This window comes from Rana temporaria, chromosome 11 (genome assembly GCF_905171775.1).
Source record: "Rana temporaria chromosome 11, aRanTem1.1, whole genome shotgun sequence".
NCBI lineage: Eukaryota > Metazoa > Chordata > Amphibia > Anura > Ranidae > Rana > Rana temporaria.
Genome location: NC_053499.1, coordinates 15251727 through 15266422, shown reverse-complemented (window position 1 = coordinate 15266422; position 14696 = coordinate 15251727).

The following is a 14696-nucleotide window of genomic DNA, read 5'->3' as shown; positions in this document are numbered from 1 at the left end:
AATTCAGGTGCCCGGCACCGGAAAAGGGGCCGGGCACCTGAATAGGGGATGGCAGCTGTGACCATAGATAGATTCATGCAATGCATGAATCTATCTATGGTGATAGAGAAGTGGCAGGAGAGAGGGGGCGGCGCCCGTAGGCTAGAATGACCAGACGTCCCCGGTTTCAGGGGACAGTCCCCGGATTGAGGACACTGTCCCTGGAACAAGTCCCCCGGTTTTGTCCCTGGATTGAATTTGAACAGGGGCTGGGGCAATTTCAAAGACAGTCAGTGCAGAATTAAGAAAATAATTATTCTAAATTGCACACCCGCTCCTACTAGCTTGGGGGGTGTTTTTTTGTTCCATTATCTGTGCCCCTTTCTGATGATCATGTGCTGGTCGGAGCGGAGGGAATATTTCTTCAGTTTCGGGTGCATGCCCATCCATCTCCGCTCGCATGTTCTTCTGCCTTGGCTCAAGTCCTGGCCAGCCACCTGCCTATCTCCTTGCCTTCCCTGGCGGAGTGATCTTCCTCCGCTCCCCATCCAGTAGTAACCGTGGCCCGGAGAGTAAGACTTGAGAGGCTGTGAGGCAGCTAGCGACAGGCAGAGAGTCCCTGATTGCCGCCATCGTATCTTAGCTGTCTATTTAGGCTGGCCGCTAGGGGCGTGTCTGCTGATTTACGCCTAGAATGTGTAAATCAGCGAGATACGCCTATTCACGAACGTACGCTTGCCCGTCGCAGTAAAGATACGCCGTTTACGTAAGGCGTTTTCAGGCCTAAAGATATACCACCAAAAAGATGGTGCAGCCAATGTTAAGTATGGACGTCGGAACCGCGTCAAATTTTTAAATTTTTATGTCGTTGGGCTGGGCGTAATTTAAGTTTACGTCAAAACCAATAAGTCTTTGCGGCATAATTTGGAGCATGCGCACTGGTATATGTCCACGGACGGCGCATGCGCCGTTCGTTAAAAACGTCAATCACGTCGGGTCACGATTCATTAGCATAAAACACGCCCACCTCTTCACAATTTGAATTAGGCGCGCTTAGGCCGGCACATTTACGCTACGCCGCCGTAATTTAGGACGCAAGTGCTTTGTGAATACAGCACTTGCCTCTCTAACTTATGGTGGTGTAGCGTATATGAGATACGCTACGCCTGCCTAACGTTAGGCACGGATACCTGAATCCAGCTATATGTTTTTTTACATCTATCCCTGAAATGTCCATTACCGAAAATTTTTTGGTCTAAAAATCCCAAGATTATAGCTGCCCCACCTCTCCAGTACCTTCTCAGTGGCCCGGATTCAGGTAGAATTGCGCATTATTTACGGAGGCGCAGGGCAACGTTTTTGCCCTGCGCCCCCGCAAATTTGCTCCGCTGCTCTTGATTCACGGAGCAGAAGCTCCGTAAATTGCGTGGGCGCGCCGGCAAAATGCCCGGCGCAAGAGCACGCAATTTAAATGATCCCATAGGGGGCGGATGCCCCGTCGGGAAACTTTCCCGACGTGCATTGCGGCAAATGACGTCGCAAGGACGTCATTTGCTTCAAAGTGAACGTGAATGGCGTCCAGCGCCATTCACGATTCACTTACGCAAACTACGTAAAATTCAAATTTCGCGACGCGGGAACGACGGGTATAGCAGGGGCAGCCTTGCGCGAAAACCGCCGTACGTAAACGACGTAAATTGCGTACGCAGGGCTCGCGCAACGTTGTGAATCGGTGTTAGTATGCAATTTGCATACTATACACTGAGCACAACGGGAACGCCACCTAGCGGCCACCGCAAGAATGCAGCCTAAGATATGCGGGCATAAGAGCCTTATGCCGCGCAGATCTTAGGCTGCAGTCGGCGTAACGAGGTTCCTGAATCAGGAGCACTCGTTACGCCGGGGCAAGTAAGCAATTGCGCTGTGTAACCTATGGTTACACAGGCGCAATTGCTTCTTGAATCTACCCCAGTGTGTATATGTATGCTGTGTGTGTGTGTACACAGTACTGTGTGGCCCCATAATCTCCTATTGCCTGGGGTCCCCATAATTTCCTATTGCCCGGGGGCCCCATAATCTCCTATTGCCCGAGGGCCGCATGAGTTGTGAGTCCGCCCCTGGTTTCCTGTGTGCGTTTGGAAACCTAGTTTTCTATTTTGACTGAAGTGTACCTTTAAGACAACTCTCCACTCCCTATTCCTCCAAATGGGATTTCAGAGCAATGATGACATCTGATGAAGCAAGAATACCAACAAATGTTATTCGTCATAGCCTCATGACCTTTTCGAGAAGGTTCCCCTGCAAGCTAATATTGATGTGCCAGTGATAGAGAGATGTGTTATTAGCTCGAAGTGGTGATGCCTGATAAAAATTTCTTATTTTCTCTCCTTTCCTTCCTGCTTTCATAGATTCTCTCATCCGACCACACCAAGCCTTATACCGATCACTCAGAATTACGGGAATTTATTACTAAATCGCTTTAAGGTGAAGCTACCTCCTTTTACCTTTGGGGGAAGGAGACAACATCTAAACATATGCATCATGTGCCTGTAATGCTTCATCCGAAAATGCCATTTGGGAGATGGAACAAAACACAATAAAAAACATTCTTCCTTTTTTTCTGCTTTGTGTCATAAAAACGCCATCTGACGAGCCCAGCTATTGATTTCACAACAGAACAATCAAAATCAACATGTTTTTGCTGTAGCTAGGGACCTTCTTTCCAATAAATAAGGAAGAAATATCAAATTATCTGGATGGTTTTTGCATTTTTAATTTTAACTGTATATGGTCCCAGTTATGACAGAAGCTGTTTGAAAAAGACATGCCAACAGAATTAACCACTACCCGACGGCCGTACGACTTTATACGGCCGCGGGGTGGTTCTGAATCTCTAACTGACCGTGTTTTTACGGCCTGCGCGCGCATCCAGCGACGCGGGCGCACGCGTGCTCGCCGCATCGCTGAGATGCCGATGCGAGTGCCTGGCGGCCGTGATGTCCGCCAGGGACTCGGGATCGGCGGCTACAGGGACAAGACGTGGAGCTCTGTGTGTAAACACAGAGATCCATGTCCTATCAGGGGAGAGAGGAGACCGATCTGTGTCTCTTGTACATAGGGACATAGATCGGTCACCTCCCCCAGTCACCCCCCCTCCACCTACAGTTAGTAACACTAGGCATGGTACACATTTAACCCCTTCCTCACCCCCTAGTGTTAACCCCTTCAATGCCAGTCACATTTATACAGTAATTAGTGCATATTTATAGCACTGATCGCTGTATAAATGTGAATGGCGCCAAAAATGTGTCAAAAGTGTCCGCCATAATGTCGCAGTCACGAAAAAAATGCTGATCGCCACCATTAGTAGTAAAAAATAATAATAAAAAATAAAAAAATTCTGTCCCCTATTTTGTAAGCGCAATAACTTTTGCGCAAACCAGACGCTTCTTGCGATTTTTTTTTTCAAAAATATGTAGAAGAATACGTATCGCCTAGACTGAGAAAAAAAAATGTTTTTTTAAAAAAATTGGGCTATTTATTATAGCAACAAGTAAAAAATATTTTTTTTTTCAAAATTGTCGCTCTATTTTTGTTTATAGCGCAAAAAATAAAAACCGCAGAGGCGATCAAATACCACCAAAAGAAAGCTCTATTTGTGGGGAAAAAAGAACGTCAATTTTGTTTGGGAGCCACGTCGCACGACCGCGCAATTGTCAGTTAAAGTGACGCAGTGCCACAAGCTGAAATTTCACCTAGTCAGGAAGGGGTATATGTGCCCAGTAAGGAAGTGGTTAAAAGGCAAGGGGTGGGGGGGATTGGTTAGTGGGCCTGCTGCAGAGGAAAGTTTTTTTCATATTAAAGATTGCATAATATAATAATAGACTACAATAAAAAAAGGTGACTGAAATGAGTACATAAAAAGGATTCAACTATATGACAGGCTCAGAGATGGAGCTAAGTGGGGACAGGGTCAGGTGTACATTTAGTCCACTCTTTAGTAGATATACTCAGGGCCGCCATCAGGGGCCAGCCAGTACACCTGTAAGGGGCCCGGAGGTCCCCGGGGGCCCGGATGGCAACCCCCCTTTTTTTTTTTAGGGATCCAGAGTTTCCATAACCCTCAGGAGCCACCTAAAGCCTATTGCACCCTTAAATCATCACAAAGCCCTGCAATTTCATATTCACCATTGACAATTAATTTCACTGAAATATTTAGATTTATTAGGAATCTCAGTAAAGTGAAAACTTCCCACTAATATGGACGCCTAGAAAGAGGGAGAAGCCACACGGCGGAAGCCGCTGTGATGTAGAAAGGACACAGGCCGCACATAGGTTCCCGCTGCCCGTAGGAGCCCAGAATCCGCCCATAGGAGCCTTTAACCCGGCTGCTGCCCGTCACCCATAGGAACCCACAATCCTCTGCCTGTAGGAGCCCGCAACCTGCCCATAGGAGCCTGCAACCCGATCGCTGCCCATCGCCCATAGGAGCCCGCAATCCGCAGCCCATAGGAGCCCACAACCCGCCGCCCGTATGAGCCCGCAACCCGCCCATAGAAGCCTGCAACCCAGCTGCCGTCCGCTTGCAACCGATGGGGTAAGTGCCAAAGTTGGGGGATGCTGCGGACCGACCAACCGGGGGGATGGTTGTTTGCAGCCCCCCCCCAAAAAAAAAAAAACACCAGACGCCACTGCTGCACATGTCTAGTATTTGGTGGTGATGGGGGATGAATCTAAAAACTTAGCTTTACATTTTGCTTCATATACCTGTGATTATTATATTGTGTTTTAGTGTTCTAAAAGAATGGAGTTTTTTTAAAAGACAAAGCTTGCAAAAACATCAAAACTCAGCAGTGGCCTTCAGCTCTCGCACAACCTACGGTGAACCTATGGTGAATTTGTTTTTGACCTTTAAGTAAAAGCCAGTCAGAGTCAGCAGGTTGAATTTCATTTTATTTTCTGATGTAAAGAACTCTGTTGTAATGCCATTAATTCAGAATAAAAGTTACGGAACACTATTTTTATTCTGCTTCCTGGCACCAAGCCATCTCCATCGCTATTAGCCACCGCAATGTGTTTTTTTTTACACCACAGCCGGTATTATCCAACAGATGCCTGAGTTTTAAATAGAAGACTCGGATCTGCTGGGTTTATAAATTATCTGAGGTTTTATTGATTTGTTTGCTTTATTAGAAATTCTATTTGGCTTCTGCTTTGGTTTCATTGTAATAATGGACATGATAAGAGGAAAAAGGAAATCAAAAAAACACAAAAGAAAAAATAGACAAACTAAAGCGATCAGTTGCATTTGGTGCACAAAACTTGAGATTTGGTGCTGCTTTTTGACAGGGAAAGATATTATTGATACGTAGACATGTGCAATTTGTTTCGTTACAAATTTGTTTTTTAACTACCGTATTTATTGGGGGTAAAGCGCGCACCACCGTATAGTGCGCACCCCCAACCTAGAAGGGAAATTTCAGTGAAAAAATAAAATACTTACAGTTTGAATGTCCCTCGTTGGTGTCTTGCCCGGCGTCCATCGGCGTCCATCGGCGGCCTTGTCGTCCGTCTGCGGCCTTGGTGGTGTCCTCCCTGCTTCTCCCGCGTTGTTTCTGAGTCCATCCCCGCTTCCCGCACTGTGTTTGAACGCCGCCGACATATACCGAGCGCAGTACACTCGGGTACACTCGGCCAGGCTCGGCTCCCCTCGCGGTCACGCCCTGTGCCGCACAGGCAAATGGCAAAATTCATATCAAGTAATATGATGATTAACACATTATAATAATGAATTTTGCTGGCACAGTATGTCTAAGGCAATCCACAGGAACCGTTTGTCAGGTCACCTGTGGCCAGGTGACAAATGCACCCTGATGGAGGCAGGGGTGCACCGCAAGGTAGTGAACCCAATAGCAGACTGCTGCGGATGGACAGGAAACGTGAACCCAAGATTCCCCAGGGTGCAGAGTCTAAGGTCCAGAAGGTGTTCACCAGAGCCTCTAGTGGTGAGGATGGCCTTCGCTGCAACTGAACCCAGGTCGCAGCCCCTGGGGTCCCCCATGTCACGCTCCGTAGGGAGAGAGGGGAAGCAGTCACTGAGGACACAAGGGATGGTGATGGGTAAGCCGAGGTCAGGGCAACAGGCAGACAAGGGTAACCAAGGGACAGGCCAAGGGTCAGGGTCACAGGCAAACAGGAGTAGTCGTAGACAAGCCAAAGTCGGTACGCAGAGATAATAACGTAGCACACGGCAAGCAGGAACACAAGCTAACACACAACATTGATCAGCGATGCAGACCTGCAGTGCACTGGTTAATATAGAGTTCCTGGAATGGCCTGGGGTGGAGCCATACAGGGAGGAAGAAGATAAAGGAAGCCAGGTGAGGGGGCCTGGCCTCTAAGATGAACACATGAGAGCAAGGTAAGCTGCCAGAGATTACTTCATATCCATGACACCGTGTCTCGTCTGGAGTAAGCCAAAAGCGTGCCACTATCATCTAAGATGGTATACACAATTGCTGTTATTAATAAAATATTTTCAATTTTTTTATAAATTATGTTGTATCGACTATTATCGATGGCACCTTTAAAATCCCATATCTTGTTCTTTCAATATTTTCGTTTTTGGTTGTAACATGACATGACAAAATGTGGAAAATTGTAAGGGGTATAAATAATTTTTCAAGGCGCTGTATTAAAAAAATTACCAAACAAATCAAGAAACATTCTTTGAACGAAGTCTATCATTTATTAGGTTCCAATAGTAAGCATTGACGGTAGGTTGCCCAAATCCAATCGGGCTCTGCCCTCTCTGTACTGATTGATCGCTCTTTTGCCAAAATGACCCCTAATGCCCTGTACACACGAACGGTTCGTCTGATGAAAACGGACCGATGGATTTTCTCATCGGATATCCGATGAAACTGACTTAGAAAAATGAAGAGTAATGCTTCGGGGCATGCGTCGACTTGATTCTGAGCATGCGTGGATTTTTGACCGATGGATTTCACCACAGACGATCGTTTTTTTCTGTCGGTTTTTTAACCATTCGAAAAATATTCACCGATGGGAAAAAAACTGATGGGGCCCACACACGATCGGTTCGTCCGATGAAAATGGTCCATCGGTCCGCTTTCATCAGACGAACCAATCGTGTGTACAGGGCATATGCCGTTTCTTTTGCTCTCACATACAGTATCCCGTTGGTTTTTGTCATCCTTTCCTATCTATTCTCGGTTCTTCAAGGTTACAGTCATTCCACAGCCTTTTCCCTTCTCTTTTGTATATATTTGTTCTCAGAGACCTCATTAAAAAAAACTTGCCTATGGGTAAAATCATTGTGCATAACGGAACGGCCCACGGTACTCCATTTTCAAAGGCAGAAAAATGAACATTTTTAGCTTCATCTGCACTTTTAGTTTGAACCTTCTAAGCTCTAAGACAAGACATCAAATTTCGGGCCTACCAACATGTGACGGGGAGGTCGATTGGTTATTTAGCTCTCTTGGTTTATATGCTGCTTGCCCTTATTGACTCGGTATAAAAAGAATAATGATGTCATGGTTCTCTGCTAAAAGAGCTGAAAGGCTTCGAAGAAAAAGAATTCCGGGGTAAATGGGCTGATTATTTTTTTTTATTATTATTGTTTCAATTCTTAAACTTTTTGCTAACACCAGAAAGTTTTTTTTAACCACTTTAACCCTGGAAAGTTTTACACTCTTAACCACATCAGCCCCTGAGGATTTGGCTGCCCAATAACCGGGCCCTTTTTTTGTGATTTGGCACTGCGTCGCATTAACTGACAACTGCGCGGTCGTGCGATGTTGCACCCAAACTAAATTGGTGTCCTTTCTTTTCCACAAATAGAGCTTTCTTTTGGTGGTATTTGATCACCTCTGCGGTTTTAATTTTTTGCGCTATAAACAAAAATCCCCCCTCCCTTTCCTCAGTTTAGGCCGATACGTATTCTTCTACATATTTTTGGAAAAAAAAACGCAATAAGCGTTTATCGATTGGTTTGCGCAAAATTTAAAGCGTATACAAAATAGGGGATAGTTTTATTGCATTTTTATTAATATTTTTTTTTTACTACTAATGGCGGCTATCAGCGATTTTTTTCATGACTGCGACATTATGGCGGACACATCGGACAATTTTAACACATTTTTGGGACCATTGTAATTTTCACAGCGAAAAGTGCTATAAAAATTCACTGATTATTGTAAAAATGACAATTGAAGTTTAGGAGTTAACCACTAGGTGGCACTGTAGGGGTTAAGTGTGACCTCATATGTGTTTCTAACTGTAGGGGGGGCGGGCTGGATGTGTGAAGTCAGTGATCGTCTTTCCCTACATCAGGGAACAGACGATCAATGACACTGCCACAATGAAGAACGGGGAAGGTGTGTTTACACTCACCTCTCACCGTTCTTCAGCTCCAGTGACCGATCACGGGACACCGACGGCGACAACGGCGATCGGGTCCGTGGGTCCCGCGGGCGTGGTCACTGAGCTTCGGACCGGGTCGCAAGCGCGCCTCCGGCGGCGTGCTCGCGACCCCATGGCTGGGCACTTTAAGAGGACGTACAGGTACGTGGTGGTACCCAGCCGTGCCATTCTGCCGACGTATATCGGTGTGAAGGGGTCCTTAAGTGGTTAACATTCTGAGCGTTGAAATGCATTGCACTCACTTTAAATGGGCTACTAAGGTCACACTGGGCTATTAACCTTTTCATGTGTAACTTAGTCCTAAACTATTAACATCAAATAAACACGATTTATTTCCTCTCTACATTGTGAGGTCCTAAAGAATATATGGAAAAATAACATATGCCACACTTTCAGACTTTTGACTCTGCCCATTACAAATGAGGCTCCCCTCGTCTTCTCTAAACAATAAGTGCCAACAGCATCAAGCAGATCCTTGGGAAAACAAATAATTCACGGGGTTTGGATAAACTCCAGACTTCTTTGAAAGGAAATCACTGACAGGTTTCCAAAGTTGGAATGACCCTTCAAAAGAAGGCTGCCATCCGGAACAATACTTTATGGTAATGCACCGGCTCTCAAACCGGCTACCTTCACAAGCCGAGTTGTCAGCAAATTGGAAAAAAAAAAAAAATTGGAAAAAAAACCTACATCAGATAAATTACATTTCAACGGAAAAAAAACATCAGGTGTATTCCTTCTTAAATTCTTGACGCTTTAAACTTGAGTACCATTACTTAATTACTTAACTTAATTACCATTTAGGGTGTCTCAATTGATGCCGTTTGTTGCCCAATTAGGTCTTCAATGGTGAGTCACGCCGATAGTGGGCACGCGCCCGCGACCCATGGCTGGGCACTTAGAGAGGACGTACAGGTACGTGCTTGTGCCCAGCCGTGTTATTCTGCCGACGTATATCTGCAGGAGACGGTCCTTAAGTGGTTAATGGATTTTGTAATTTTGTACTTTCGTAAATACATTGCAGCGCGGTCATTCGCAATCTCGAATTTTTGTTTAATTTTCAACACGCAGCTAATCCATAGTGAGATAGACACTTCAAAATGAGCGTTTTCCAAAAAATCCGACGTGTGTACGCTCCATCGGAGAAACTTTTTCGGTTTCAAAAGTCCGGCCAACTCCCTTCGGACAAAAATCCACGGAAAAGTTTGTTTGAAGTCCGATCGTGTGTACGAGGCTTTACACTGTACAATGTGACTCAGCACAAAAGAGATAAGCTGATTGGCTAAGATATTAAGTAAGATACAACACTCACTAACTACACTGCCCAGTGCCCATTCGAAAGAACGATACAAGTACACAAATTTATGAACAGACAAAGAAACGGATCTACAAAACACACAAATGAAAATACGAACAGACAAAGGATTTAAAATACGGAATGCAAATCGTTCGTTATAGATGTAATGTTCGTTCTTTTGCTGTTTCGGTGTTTCGTATTTTAGTAAGATTGTCCAATCGTACGTTCGTATTTCCGCTTGTTCGTTATTTTGCTTATTCATAATTCCGTAATTTTCGCATCTTGGTTCTTTTCGGATGTTCGAATTGATCCGAATGTACGAATAATAACAAATTCGTACGAAAATCCATTTGTTACGAACAGGAACGCACATGTCTAGTTTTTTTAGCCATCACACAGTTACAGCCTTAAAGGGGTTGTAAAGGTAATGCCGCGTACACACAATCAGTTCATCCGATGAGAACGGACCGATGGACCGTTGTCATCGGATAACCGATGAAGCTGACTGATGGTCCGTCACGCCTACACACCATTGGTTATAAAAAAACGATCGTGTCAGAACGCAGTGACGTAAAACAGAACGACGTGCTGAAAAAAACGAAGTTCAATGCTTCCAAGCATGCGTCGACTTGATTCTGAGCATGCGTGGATTTTTAACCGATGGTTGTGCCTACTAACGATCGGTTTTGACCTATCGGTTAGAAATCCATCGGTTCAATTTAAAACAAGTTGGCTTTTTTTTAACCGATGGTTAAATAACCGATGGGGCCCACACACGATCGGTTTTGACTGATGAAAATGGTCCATCAGACCGTTGTCCTCTGTTTAACCTATCGTGTGTACGAGGCCTACGTTTTTTACCTTTAAGGTGAAAAAACATCCGACGGTTAGCAGCCTCCCCCCCCCCCCCCGTTTACTTACCTAAGCCCTCGAAAGTCTTGTGTCATGAAAGTGCTTTATTTTCAACCGGGCTTCTCGTCTCTTCTCGGCTCATTCATCGGATGATTGATAGCAGTGCAGCCATTGGCTCCCGCTGCTGTCAATCAAATCAATAATGCGGGGCCGAGTGATACAGTCGGCGGCTATGGCCGCCGACTGTATCACAGTTGCGCGCCCGCAATCTAACCCCCCCTGGGAGAGAGCTTCCTAGAAGGGGATTAGCTCTTGCCAAGAGGAGTCGAGAGAGCCGCCGAGGGACCCCAGAAGACGAGGATCGGGGACACTCTGTGCAAAACGAACTGCACAGTGGAGGTACCGTATTTATCGGCATATACCGCGCACCGGCGTATAGTGCGCACCCCAAGCTGAGGAGGGAAGTTTAGGGAAAAACTTACATTTTGGATGTCTTGCCCGGCATCCGTCTGCGGCCTTGCGCGGGGTCCGTCCAGCCTTGTGCGGGGTCCATCTGCTGTCTTGCCCGGCGTCCATCGGCGGCCTTGTCCGGCGTCTGTCTGCGGCCTTGCGTGGGGTCCGTCGAGCCCTGTGGATTTCCGTCGAGCCTTGTTGGGGTCCGTCGAGCTTTGTGGGTGTCCGTCTGCAGTGGGGTCCGTCGAGGGGTTGCAGCGTCGTGTGTTTGAATTTGGCGCACTGTGCAGAGCCGGATTTCCTGCGCACTCGGCTTCCCTTGGCTCCTCTCAGCTCCTCTCGCGTGGCTGCAGGCGGAGCCCGGCAGAGCCGAGCATGGCCGAGCCTAGCCTAGTGCGCAGTACACTCGGCTCGGAGAAGCGGGTATCGGCGGGATATCAGCGTATATCGCGCACCCACGATTTTCCCCTGATTTTAAGGGGAAAAAAGTGCGCAGTATACGCCGACAAATACAGTAAGTATAACATGTTTGTTATTTAAAAAAGGAACCCCTGTCAAGGAGCCACTTAGGATGACACATGGTTGTGGATTTAGGTATTACATCATTAGTAGGCCAGCGCAGCCAACAAGTCACTCTACGACCAGATGGCGTTCATTAAAGCTTTGTTTATTTGTCCGATCATTAATAGAAGTTTGGGTTAAGAGCCACTAATCATTAACAGCATCCATTATTTTTGTTAGTGTATAAACACTCGCATTATGCGGGGAACATTAGACTGCGCCGGGTTTTTCGTGCCAAGTTTGATGTGCCTGTTCGCAGCATCCTGTTTTATGGCTCCGTCCTCTGGGAAGTGACAGGCAGCTTTTGGTTTTTACGAAGATAAACTTATGTGAGTTTCTACAAAATCATACTCAAGATAGACGACATTAGAATATCAATGTTGGCCACGTATAGCATTCCTTTCAGATTTGATCTAACAAAAAATGTGTAGTGTGAGTGTCCTCCGGATTCCATGGGGTTGATTTACTCAAGGCAAAAAGGCTGTTCACTTTTTAAGGGGAATTTTCACTTTCCAGTCAAAAACTAACTAAGCTTAACCACTTGCCTACTGGGCACCTAAACCCCCTTCCTGCCCAGGCCAATTTTCAGCTTTCACACTTTGAATGACAATTGTGTGGTCATGCAACGCTGTACTTATTAGAAATTTGTATCATTTTCTTCACACAAATAGAGCTTTCTTTTGGTAATATTTAATAACTGCAGTTTTTTTTAATGTTTTGCTAAACAAACAAAAAAGACCAAAAAGTAAAAAAACAAAAAACAGTTTTCATAGTTTGTTATAACATTTTGCAAACAGGTAATTTGTCTCCCTCATTGATGTGCACTGATAGGCACTGATAAGGCGGCACTGATAAGTGGCACTGATGAGGCTGCACTGATACGTGGCACTGATAGGTGGCACAGAAAGGCAATGATAGGTGGCAATGTTGGGCAGGTAGTCACTGGTAGGTGTCACTGATAGGCATCACTGATAGGTGGCACTGATGATTGGGCACAGATTGGCAGCACTAATGGGCCCTGATAGGTGGCACTGGTGGGCTTTGATAGGTGCACTGGTGGGCACCGGTAGGTGGCACTGGTGGGCACTGTTTAGCAGTGCTGATGTGCACTGGTAGGTGGCACTGGTGGGCAATGGTAGTTGGCACTGGTGGGCACTGTTTAGCAGTGCTGATGTGCACTGGTAGGTGGCACTGGTGGGCAATGGTAGTTGGCACTGATGGGCACTGTTTAAGAGTGCTGATATGCACTGGTAGGTGGCACTGGTGGGCACTGGTAGGTGGCACTGGTGGGCACTGTTTAGCAGTGCTGATGTGCACTGGTAGGTGGCACTGGTGGGCAATGGTAGTTGGCACTGGTGGGCACTGTTTAGTAGTGCTGATGTGCACTGGTAGGTGGCACTGGTGGGCAATGGTAGTTGGCACTGATGGGCACTGTTTAAGAGTGCTGATATGCACTGGTAGGTGGCACTGGTGGGCAATGGTAGGTGGCACTGGTCGGCACTGTTTAGCAGTGCTGATATTCACTGGTAGGTGGCACTGGTGGGCAATGGTAGGTGGTACTGGTGGGCACTGCATAGCAGCAGTGGGTCTGGACTGTGCGGGACTATGAAACATTTCTTTAAATGTAGTCCTTACAGTAAAAATACAATTTTATTTTCTGCTAAACAAACTAAAAAAGAGCGAAATTTTTGAAAAAAAAAATGTTTTTCTTTGTTTCTGTTATAAAATGTTGCTTTCTCATTCACTGACGGGCACTGATGAGTCGGCACTGGTGGACACTGATGAGGCAGCACCGATGGGCACTGATGAGGAGGCACTGATATGTAGAATTGATGGGCACTGATAGGCGGCACCGATATGCAGCACTGACATGCGGCACTGATGGGTACTGACAGGTGGCACTTATGGGCACTGACAGGTGGCATTGATGGGCACTGACAGGTGGCACAGATGGGCACTGACAGGTAGCATTGATGGACCCTTATAGATGGCACTGATGGGCAGCACTGATTGGCCAGGTACTGGACAGGTGTTAATGCTGGGTACTGATTGGCACTATGGTGGGCACTGATTTGCACTGTGGTGGGCACTGATTGGCACTTTATTGGGCACTGAGGGGATTATGATGGGGTCAAGACTGGGCACTGATTGGCAGCTGATGGGTACAATTGATGGGGGCTGTGCTGATAATCAATGTGCTGTGATAACAGAGCCACTTCCCGGGCGTCATTCTGCATACGGCGGGCAGGAAGTGGTTAAACTAAAAAACTCGGAGGGTTTAATACTACTTTTATACTTGCCTAGTGTTGAGCGCTGTCAGATTCGGTGGAAACCTGCTTCTTTATTTAGAACATTTTCTGTGCTTCAAATGATCTCTTTTTTTGGATGGACATAGTCCTTATGTGTGTCTGCATGCAGTGGGTGCACATCCCTGAGGTTTGAAAAGTCGCAAGTCAGTTAAATTGCAAGTCAGTTTTCCAAGATTTTACTTTTCAGATATTATACTCATCATTATTTCTGGGATTCGTGACATGCCAGAAGCCACTCGGCTCCAGCCCTCACACTACGAGATGACAGAGATGACAGGCAGAGTTTACTGTCAAACTTGCTCAACTTCACAGGCGGCAAATTCCAAGGAGCAGATACCTCACAGAAGGCCCTCTCCGAGTCAGATGAGAAAGAACTGGATCCACATCTCTGAGTTCCCAAGGGGACAACGTAATGGAATAAAGTGTTCTGGGGGGCCACATCTTTCCAAACTGTTTATGCTTTCAGGAGAGATATTGTTTGATGTTCATTACTTCTACTCATTTAATATTATTTATTGAATAAGAACTCCAGTTACAACTAATGGTATCTGAAAAGTCAACATAACATAACCCCCCGGTATAATTATAGAAAAACTACAAATTTTCTTTGGGAAAAGAAAACATTTGTTTGTCCCTATTTTGTGTAATGGTTAGGTATTTTTAAGAAAAATAAATATTAATAAAAAAAAAAAAAAATTGTGGTCATAGTAAGGACTTCACTCAGATATAGTTGTGAAAGTCTGAATAAAAAAAATGGCAGCTCACATTTAAAGTTTTGAAGGTTTTTACAACCCTAA